Genomic DNA, 11,090 nt, shown 5'->3' with positions numbered 1-11,090 from the left:
CTTCATCTCCCAGTAACTACTGCAACCTACATCCTTCTGAATCTGCTTAGTGTATTCATCTCTTGGTCTCCCTCTACGATTTTTACCCTCCACGCTGCCCTCCAATACTAAGTTGGTGATCCCTTGATGCCTCAGAACTTGTCCTACCAAACGATCTCTTCTTCTAGTCAAGTTGTGCCACAAACTCCTCTTCTCCCCAATCCTATTAAGTACCTCCTCATTAGTTATGTCTTAAAACTATTATTGATCTACATCTACAGAATCCTAACAAAAAAAACATTACTGAAAATTGTTGTTCCAGGGTGGTGTCTGAGGTTCCATAGAGGTCTTCACTGTAAGAGTTACATAGGTCTGTCACAATTTTGTATACTGTCTGACAGGTAACATATTTCCATTTCAAAGATAAATTATTAGGTAGGTCAAGTACATTATGGAAAGTACTTCCAGAAGTAGTATCATCTTTTGTGGAGGTAGAAGGACTTCACAGCTAGTGCTGTTAACAAAGAATTCATTTAATATTTCTGGCAATATTGGAGTTTCTTGTCTATTTTTGTATTTCCCTGCTGCTGTGTCTACTATCTTCCAGATAGCTTTATATTTGTTGCTCTAATTTTGAATGAAAGCATTACTGGCCCTCTGCTTTTCTGTCTGTATTTCAGTTCTGGCTTCTTTGTAGCTATGCTTGGATTCTAGGTTACCAGTTTTAGCCATTCTATTTAGGGCAATAACAGTGTTTCTCAGGTTATGCAGTCATAATGTGAACCAGTTGTTTGGTGCACTACCCATTTTCACCTTTTTCATTACTAGTGGGCTATGGCTTGGGACTAAGCTCATTGGCATTTTAATAAATAAATGTCGGATTCAGACTCACTATTAGTCATTGACCACATTTAGTGAAATGGCCTTTATGGTAATGTACAATAGCAATCACTATACTAATTACTGTTCAAATTGCATGTTCAAATAACTTATCCTACATTTACCAATTGTACAGTTGTACCTTATATGCCATTTAAAGTGGATTCACACTTTTTAGAATATGTCCAGCATATGTAAACAGTTGTGCTATTGCCTACCATGGTCATATAATGCAATGAGCAACAGTGAGCAATATGTATATTGATGTAGTCTGTTGCACAAGTTGCTTTATGTTTTTTAAAATATTTTAGTGATGGCAAACCTATTATAATGTGCTATTTTTATCCACTTGACATCCTGTGTGTGAGGTCAGCATAAAATGAACAAGTTTTACAACAAGAGATTTTAAGACCTGAAGATGACAGCATAGTTTGTTGAAATTGGTTGTCTTAAATAAAAAAATATTTTATGCAGTTTTAGTTGTTGAATGGTTTTTAACAATTAAACAGATTGCTCTTCAGTTCTCTCAAAATGAGAAAATTCAAGATACACCAGCTATTTTCTAATTAGTTAGTTGCTTAGTCATCCACAGATATTTACAAAATGATATAATGTAATATGATATTCTAATAGAAAAACTTCACCACAGTGAATGAGACAATGTAAACAAAAAATGGAAAAAGGTTAGAATGTCCATCACAGATCCTGAGCATAGCATTTTACTGTAAGAAGTAGCAGTCTAACGTAAATGACAGTTGGCTATTGTTAAATAATGTTCATTTTTTATTGTATCTAAATAATCCTTGACTTTGTAATATGAATTATTTAAAATGTATGCTTTAATTGGTTGTTTTTTTATGTCCTTGGGCAATTTATTGAACAATGTTATTCCCTTGTACAAAATGCTGTTTTGTGTTTGTTTACTTTTGGTAATTATAATTTTAGTATGGCTCTTGTTCCATGACCATGTACGCTGCTGTTTGTGAGATAACTGCTGATGTTCTTCTTTATGTGCAAAACACATTGGTATACATACTTACTTGGTACAGTTAAGAGCTCCCGGCTGTTTGAACAGATTGTTCATGCGAAACCAGAGCTACAGCTGTGATGTGAGTTGAGTGACTGTGTGGTGACATATGAATGGCATCTCCACCAAGTTTATCACCTGCACAGAGACAAACACATAATGGTCATAATAGTGAATGGAAAACAGGCCACCATGTCTCTTAGCAGAGTGAAGGCCACTTACATTTTCCATTTTCGAGGAGGTATCACCCCCCCCCCCCCTTTCCCCTATCCACCAACCCAACAGTCAAGAGCTGCCACCAAAACAAGTTGATGCACACCACCTGCTCTGGACGACACGTCCACTTCCCAGCCTGGTTCAGAGAATGCATTCCATGTTCCACTTTCACCAACCAAGAGGGCTCCTGTAGCAACTGCTACACATGTTGACTACTGTGACTGTGTGTTTTAGCTCTATTTGTGTCATCCAAAGAAGCATTTGTGGTGCAAGTTGAGTGACTGTGCAGTGACAAATGAATGGTATCAACCACGAAGTTTGTATGTGCAGCTTGGCATGCTGTGTTAATGTCTATTACTTACTCCTTGGAGGAGTAACACTTTTGCTTTATAATGAAATAATGAAATAAATCTCAGGTGAACAACCTGGTATGAGTGTGCATAGGACACAATATTTCGGCAATCGTCCACATTGCCATCACCAGGGGGGGGGACAGCATTTTCTATAAGGGAATAACATTATACGGTAAATTATCCAAAAAGAGACTACTACAATCCAAATATGTGCACCTCCTGATAAATGCACATTTAGTTTGTATGTTGTTCCATGATCATGAATGCTACTGTTTCATAATTTATATAAATGATTTGTCCAACATGATGCCATGTAAGTCCATACTGGATGCTACCTTCGTTACAGTGATAGTGACTTGGACACACTCAAGCACAGAATTGCAGAACAATTCGGAATATCCAGTACATGGTTCAGAGTAAATGAATTGCAAATTAATCACTCTACAACTGTAAATATTCTTTTCAGCCCACATCACAACAAGGACTGTGGTGCCTCAGTTAATCATCTTGGCATTCATCTTGATACTAAATTAACTTGGGAAACTAACACTAACTATTTATGCATAAAGTTAGCCTGAGTCACCTACCTACTAACTAAACTTAAGATTTGTGCGATGAACAAGCAACTACTGAACTCCTATTATGTCATTTTTCACAGCCACCTGACATATGCAATGATGTTGTGGGGCAGCTCCTCTGGAGCAAAATGAATTTTTATTTGGCAGAAAAAGACCATTAGGTAAGTTGCTGGAGCAAGAAATAAGAAATCATGCAGAATACTTTACAAAGATCAAAATACTGACAGTCGCATCACTGCTTATTCTCAGTTGCTTGGTGCATATCAAGGAGAACTAAGACAGCCATAAACTATGAAAATTTTTATATAACCATAACACACCTCAAAGGCAAATGATGGACATCCAAGTTACTAGACTTAAAAAATAATAGTTAAACCTAGATAGAGATACAATTATTTAATATGTTACCACCTACAGCACACAATGTATCACTGAATGTCTTCAGAAATATTACAAAAAGGTGGCTTGAACAAAAATCCTTCTATATGATAGAAGGATTTAAGATACATAATAAAAATGATCTAACCTACTAAAGATGCTGCATGATATGACCACTTTATTTCTTGAGCTCTTCTGAAAATGATTCTGTATCACACTGTTGTGTTTTATTTTCATAATACATTTACACTTAATGATTAATATTAATAAGCATGTCCCATTTACATTTGTTAAAATATTTTTCTCAGCATGTGTATTGTGTTACACTTACTGTTTCTCCTTTTGTCATTCTGCACAACACATTTATATTTAATGATAACTGAATGTTTCCAATATAAACCATATATATTCCTTCAACTTTTTAAAAATGTATGGTTTATTATGTAGCTATACAATATATGCAAAATGACAATATCAATTGCATAGAAAATGCTTAAAGATCGATGAGTAAATCAAACCAAATCAATATTCATGATGTGCACATACATATAGGTATATATACTCATATGGGGTAGTTAGAATCCCCAGCTGCTTAAAGAGATCTCTGTACGGAGCTTGGTTATTATTTTTAGTTATTATTCAAAAGGCTCTTTTCTGTTGTATGAAGACTGTGTCCCTGTTGTGCATATGGGACCTCCAAACATTATACCTGCTAGTCTGTTTGTGTGTTTATTCCAATTCAGCTGACAATCAATTTTAAACTCCTGAAAATTTGGTGTTTGATACACAGTCAATGAAATTTGTATCCGCACTGAATTTTACAGATTTATTTTCTCTTTAAAAAGAAATTAATGCTATTTGTTTTTTTTTAGGAACAGTGCAAGTTTACTGCATTATGATCAAATATGAATATTCATGATGGTTTCATTTTCTTTCTCAAATATGAGTTTTAGTGTTTTATCTGTCATTAGTGTTACTGTCATCAGCAAAAAGAATTTTTCCCTATGATTAACATTGTCTGCAAGATCACTGATGAATGCTGAAAATAATATTGGTACTAAGATCCATGCACTCCTACAGTAATATTCTTGGGACATGATGACAGATTCACTAAAAATTTTGCTTCATTTGACATCTGTGATACCTCTACTGTTTTATTCTGTTTTTAAGATGTAATCAGAGCCAGTCATTGGCAATTTCTCTTATTCCCAACTACATTAGCTTTTTTAGTAGAGTTTTAGAGTTGACAGTGTCAAGAGCCCTGTTATAGATATAAAATATACATGGTACGCATTTATCCTTGTCTAGTGCATCACATGATTGATTCTGCACTTCTGTTACTCCACAAACTTAACTTTGTTTCACTGAGGAGATTATACGAGGGTTGGAACTTTAATAGTAGCAACTATTAATTTACAGCTCAAACAAAATAGATACTTGTTTCAAAGTTTTACAGACCTTCAAAGTAGTCACCAGCATTGTGTATAACCCATTGCCACTGATGTGGAAGTCTTAGGATACTCTTAGCAGTGCCAGTTGGGTTGACAGTTCGAATGGCGTGGTCATTTGCCTGACGAATTTGTAGCAGTTCTGAAGCAAATGCCACGAAGTGTTTCCTTCAGTTTAAAAATCGAGTTGACCTCACGAGGGCTTACGTCAGGGCAGTGCAGTAGGTGGTATAGCACTTAGCAGCCCCATCAGTCAAGCAAATCAGTAACAGCTTGCACTGTATGTGCTTGAGCACTGTCCTGCAAAATGATGGTCAGGTCCTGCAGAAAGTTTCATCACTTCTGTCTCTAAGCTGGTCATAGGTTATGTTTCAAAAATGAACAGCTTCGAGACAGAAGTGATGACACTTCCTGCAGGACCTGACCACCATTTTGCAGGACAATTTTCAAGCACGTACAGTGCAAGCTGTTACTGATTTGTTTGACTGATGGGGCTGCTAAGTGCTATACCACCTATTGCACCCCCCTGACCTAAGCCCTCGAAAGTTCAACTCAGTTTTTTGAAACACAATCTATGACTCTGTTTAAACTGTGATTTATCTGTAACCAAGTTTTTAATAGTTGCTGGCAGTTTATTGAAAATGTGTGTTCCTGAAAACTGGACTCCTTTTTTTGATCAAGGTAAGTGATTTTAGAACTTTATGTAGATTGTTCTTATTCCTAGTATTGAAACTATGTAGTGAGCTATTGGTTGGAAATAAAGATATCTTACTTGGAACAAATTTCATTAAGGAATAAATATACTGAGAAGCAGTGGTTAGAATACAAAGTTCCTTGAACAGGTTTCTACATGATGTTCTTCAATTTACACCACAAATGATTCTTATAACACTCTTTTGCATGCTACAAACTTTTGCTCGGTTTGATGAGTTACCCCAGAATATTATCCCTTATGACATAATAGAATGAAAGTAAGCAAATTATCCAAGGTCTTTTTTATGCCTCCTGACATGTGACATCATTCTCTCTGCAAATAGAGACTTGTTTATGTGCTTAAGCAATTATGTGGTGTGACTCTTCCAACTTAAGTTATTATCGAGTTGTAATCCCATAAATTTAACACTGTCAACCTCTTTGATCTGCATGTTTTCATATGTTATACAAATGCTGGAAGGAAATCTCTTACAGGTTCTGAACTGCATATAATGGGTCTTTTCAAAGTTTAATGACAGTGAATTAGACTTAAACCATTTATTAATGTCAGTGAAAATTTGATTAGCAGGTATTTCTAAATCTGTACTTGACTTGTTACTTATTGGAATGTTTGTATCATCTGCAAATAAAACAAACTTAGCATCTGGCAATGTAACAGACAAGAGGTCATTAATGTGCACAAGAAAAAGCAATTGACCAAGATGGAACCTTGAGAAACACCACATGTAATTAATTGTCAATCAGATGAAGACTGACTGCTTACTGCACAGGTACTTCACAGTGATACCCTTTGTTTTCTGTTTGTTAGATAAGACTCAAACCATTTCGCAGCACTGCTGGTGACACCCTAATATTCTAATTTACTTAAGAGAATCTTGTGTGGATCAGTCTTCATAGTGCTTGTGGGAGTTTGGCTGTCCAATCATTCACATTCCTGTTCTTATATTGGTTATGAAGGATTAGGTATCTACCACTACAATGCTAGGTAACAGATTTATACGTTCCTCTTATTTAAGATTTCAAAGGGAGTGTGAGTTAAATGGTTTTTCAAGGCAAGAAACTCTGCACCTGTCTGGCTGCCTCAATCCAAGGTTTTCAGGATGTCATGCAAGAAACGTTCAAGTTGAGTATCATATGGTCAATTTTTCTGGAAACCATGATGCAACGGCAATCATTCAGTTCGGGATACCTCATATGTTTGAGCTTGAAATATGTTCTAAGATTCTACAAAAAATTGATGTAAAGGATATTGGTTGGTAACTTAGTGGATAGCTTCTGCTGCCCCTATTATAGAAATATGTGACGTGTGCTTTCTTCCAATCACTTGGCATGGTTTTTTGTTTGAGGAATTTATTTGTACTGTGGTTAAAAAAAAGGCTAATTCTTCCACAAATTCAGTATAATATCTGATAGGGATTCCATCAACATATGGAGCTTTGTTGACTTTTAGTGATTTCAGTTGTTTCTATATGCCACTGACATTAATATCTGTTTGAATTGTTTCTACAGTGGTGCAAGAATTAAACTGGGGCAATACTGCTGGATTTTCTTTGAGAATGGACAGCAGAATTTCTGCTTTGCTGCCCACAGTTTTTGTTCCTGATTGGTCTATGAGTGTCTGGATACTAACTTTGGTTACCACTAAACAGCCTTTACACACAATCATAATTCCATTGCGTTTTGCAAGAAATATTTTGGCTGTGGTAGTCACTGAAGGCTTCACACATTGCCCTCTTGACAACCAAACGTATTTCATTCATTGTAAGTAAGGACCCAGTATCACTGCTTGAAACAATTATTGATTATTACAATAGCTGTTTTGGAAGATTTCCATTTTCAAGAACGTCTACATTGTCCTGACGTACATATAGCGAGCGCCTGGTGTGACTGTATCTGGTGACTGTTCTCATTATATTTCACGTGAAATTTTAAAATACTGATTTCATGCCAATTTTGCGCTGTTTCATACAGGTGGCATAAGGTTTTGATATAGTGTTGTAGATATCTCCTGTAATTTTCGACAGTTCACATCATAGATGCTTTATATTTACATTCACGATTATGTAAATATAAAACATCTATGGTGTTTTACAACTATGTAAAGTAAAACATCTATGGTGTGAACTGTCAAAAAATTGCAGGAAATATTTACAATATTATATCAAAATATTATAAAACAGTACAAAATTGACATGAAATCAATATTTCAGAATTTCACATGAAATATAATGAGAACAGTCACCAGATACAGACACACTAAATGTTATATATATGTCAGGACAATGTAGATGTATTTGAAAATGGAAATCTTCCAAAACAGCTGTTGTAATAATCAATAAATGTTTTAAGAAGTAATACTGGGCCCTTACTTACAATGGCCTTTTGAGACATATGGCTCACTGCAGGCCCCATCATAAAGAAAAAAAATATTTGATTCACCTTCTCTCTGTTTATAGCCATATGCTTCATTTTACACCTATTATGCAGTAGTCTCTGGTTATTAGAAATTTCTTTACAGTGACTGTATGCCATGGAGGTCCCTCCTTCATGAGTTGCTCTACTAGATACAATATATCCAAAAAAAATTTAAAACTTGAGCCACAGGTCTCCTACATGCTTCTATCCCAAGCTAAATGTTTCAAGTTCCTCATTGAGATATGACACTATTGCCACTTTATTTAGTTTGCTGAACTTTGTTTTGGTTGCCCTTTGTACTTTATTAATCCTTATTGTTACAACCGCCTCATTATCACTGATACCAACTTCAGTGTGGACCACCACAAAAATAGGTAAGTTCCATTTGTTCCCATAAAATCAACATATTTCCATCATTAATGGGCTTTTGAACTATCTGTTGCTGGTAGTTTTCAGAGAAGGCATCATGCTAGACATCTTGACACATCCATCACTAACACTGTAATTAAAAATATTTATTGTTGGATGCTTAAAGTATCCTCCAACAATTATAGTATCATTGAGGTACTTGCATTCTAGACAGACATTGAGATGGATGCAGATGAGCTAGTGTCTTTGTCATGGAGGGTACATGTTAAGATAGGTATGGGCAGAGACACAGATCCCATGTTTACTTGCTGGTGGCAATAGGCCTGCCCTGGCAGTTCTTACACAGACATCACGTACCTTGGACCTGGCCTTTGCCTTACTCTGTGCTGTTTTCTCTGTTCTTACTTAATTGCTCGCCACACTGTGTTTTCCACCATGCTTGTCCATACACAGTGTCTGGATTCTTGCGCTGCTGTAGATTGAATTCCATGTCCTGTGTTCAGTGCCCCAGTTCAATGTCAAACAACTGTCACCTACTCCAGTTAGATTTTCTGCCGAAAGTTACAGTTTTGTGGCACTGTCATCCATTCGCAGACACAAAAATTGTGATGTAGGGTGTTCTTAAGTATGAGATGGTATTTTTTATAGTGTTAAATTGCACCCAACATGGCCCTGGAAATTTTACAATGTCAGGAGGAGCAGCTGCACCTGGAGGAGCAGCAACAAAAGCTGCAGCAGGAGCAGATGAAAGAACTGCTCAAACAGAATCCAGCATTGCTCTCTAATCATGCTATGCTGGTGGTGACCAGACACCCACAGAGAAGCCTTCTCCCATGACGCTGGCTTCAATGAGTCTGCACGAAGGTGGGAGAATTACCGGGACTGGTTCTTGCTACACTGCGAGATGAGGCATATCGTTGATCCACTAAATGAGACTGCCTTGTTTTTGTCCTGCAACATGGGATTGCATGAAATTGTGCAGAATTTGCATCCCTCTACCAAGACTGAGATACTTAACTCTGAGGAACTTTGTCAGTTGCTCAATTAGTATTTTGTCATCAAACCCATTTGGTGGCAACATGGTTACAGTTTAACCAGCACTCCAAGCAGTCATATGCAGTGTGGACCTCCAACCTGTAAGGTCTCCCACACAAATGTAGATTTGAGTGTCCCCCAAAGTGCTATATGATATGCAGAGCCACTAATTATCCAGTTAACAGCTGACCTAGATGTCCAAACTAGGGTATTGGATTTGTACGACTCCTCTTTAGCCAAAGTTGTTAAGACTGTTGAGTTGCATGAACTTATAGCAGTGGCAAAGCACATCCCATCTGACAGTTGGGAGCTAGTGAAGTTAGATGTGCATGGTAACCAGCCCTTGGTGCCCTTTGGCATCAGCCAAGCAGCTTTACCTTCCATTGAGCCACTGTGTGTTGACACCATTGACAACTTGTGTGCAGTGGCATGGTGGTGCTTCCTGTCTTCACCCACATTGGGCTCAGTGGATATGAGTCAGTTGAGTATCATAATCCTCGCTTGCATCATTTTTTGTGTTCTCCACATTGCTACCCTTCTGCACTTGTCTCCACTCAATGGGCAAGCTGGCAGTCCTGCCCCAGTTGTCTTTCGGTGTATAACTGACAGGACTATCTGCACATGGATGCCTCGTACAGGTCATGTCACAAAGTAGGCCATTTGGCAACAGGTTGTGAAAGTTGGGGATCATGGGACAGTCATTAGAGACCCCACTGTATTCTCTGGACCTGGAGGCTGTCTCAGATGACCCACAAGCATAACCCCAGCATATTCTGTTAGCATTGGTACTGGGTGAGTGAATGATTGAATTTCAGGTAGACATGGCAGAAACTGTCGGCCTAATTAACTTAGAAACATACAGGCTCATGGGCTGCCCTGTGTTGCAATGGCACTACATCAAGTTTTGTCTTTTAATAAAGAGTGTATTCCTTTGAGGAACTAATTTCCATTTCTGCAGATTATAAGAATGTGGAATTATAAATTAGGTTGTCATTGGTTAATTCCCTGTTGGTGGAAAATATTTTTGGGTTATATTGCTTTCCTGTTTATGGTTTCCACACAGTTGACAAAGTACATTCAGTGTCTCAGTTGGTCCCCTCTCAAGATTTGGACTCTACTGTAGTCATATGACCAGTGTTTGAGAATACTTTGTGTCAGGCAGAAACTTGTGATGCACATGGCTCCCTTAAACCATTAGCGACACCAAAATTTTGACGCCCCCACCCCATTCTCTTTGTGGTGCATGTCAAGGCCAAGTTGCATCATTGGTAGCACCTCGGCAGTAATTCAGAAGCCAGGAAGCAACTATAAAGAGGTGGTCAATGCACAAGTGTCGTGGACTTGTATCCAACTCTTCAGCTGGAGGCATTGTTGGCGAAATTTTCAGAGGAGTCAATACTTTTCATGGACTGACTTGCTCAAAGCAATGCTACAGTTGCCATTGGACACCACTTCTCATAGTTTCTTAGTTGCCAACACCCTGTTTCCTCCTCACCAGTTTTATTATTTGCCTTTGGGAATTTTGTCTGCGGCAGAAATTTATCAATGATATTTAGAATAGTTGATTTAGCACATTACCTGTTGCATCAGCTCCCTCTAAGAGAGCTAGGTCACAGAATTCATGTGAGAGGAGCCTTTTCCAAATCTGCGTGCAGTTTTTCTACACATTCTAGGGAACAGCTTCATTGGAAACTGGAAA

The 11,090-nt window shown here is 37.5% G+C and overlaps 1 protein-coding gene across 1 annotated transcript in view; it reads right to left on the bottom strand.

Annotated features, from left to right (window-relative positions):
* Window positions 1-1,686: 1,686 nt before the first annotated feature.
* LOC124601449 (ribosome-releasing factor 2, mitochondrial) overlaps window positions 1,687-11,090 on the bottom strand; it is a 225,640-nt gene continuing 216,236 nt past the window's right edge. The window contains exon 15 of the mRNA XM_047136246.1: window positions 1,687-2,023. The gene's annotated coding sequence lies outside the window, so the exon portion shown is untranslated. The remainder of the gene's footprint in view (window positions 2,024-11,090) is intronic.

The sequence above is a fragment of the Schistocerca americana genome, chromosome 1 (assembly GCF_021461395.2).
Source record: "Schistocerca americana isolate TAMUIC-IGC-003095 chromosome 1, iqSchAmer2.1, whole genome shotgun sequence".
Lineage (NCBI taxonomy): Eukaryota > Metazoa > Arthropoda > Insecta > Orthoptera > Acrididae > Schistocerca > Schistocerca americana.
Note: the sequence above shows the minus strand (reverse complement) of the source record. Positions and strands in the feature narration are given on the sequence as shown.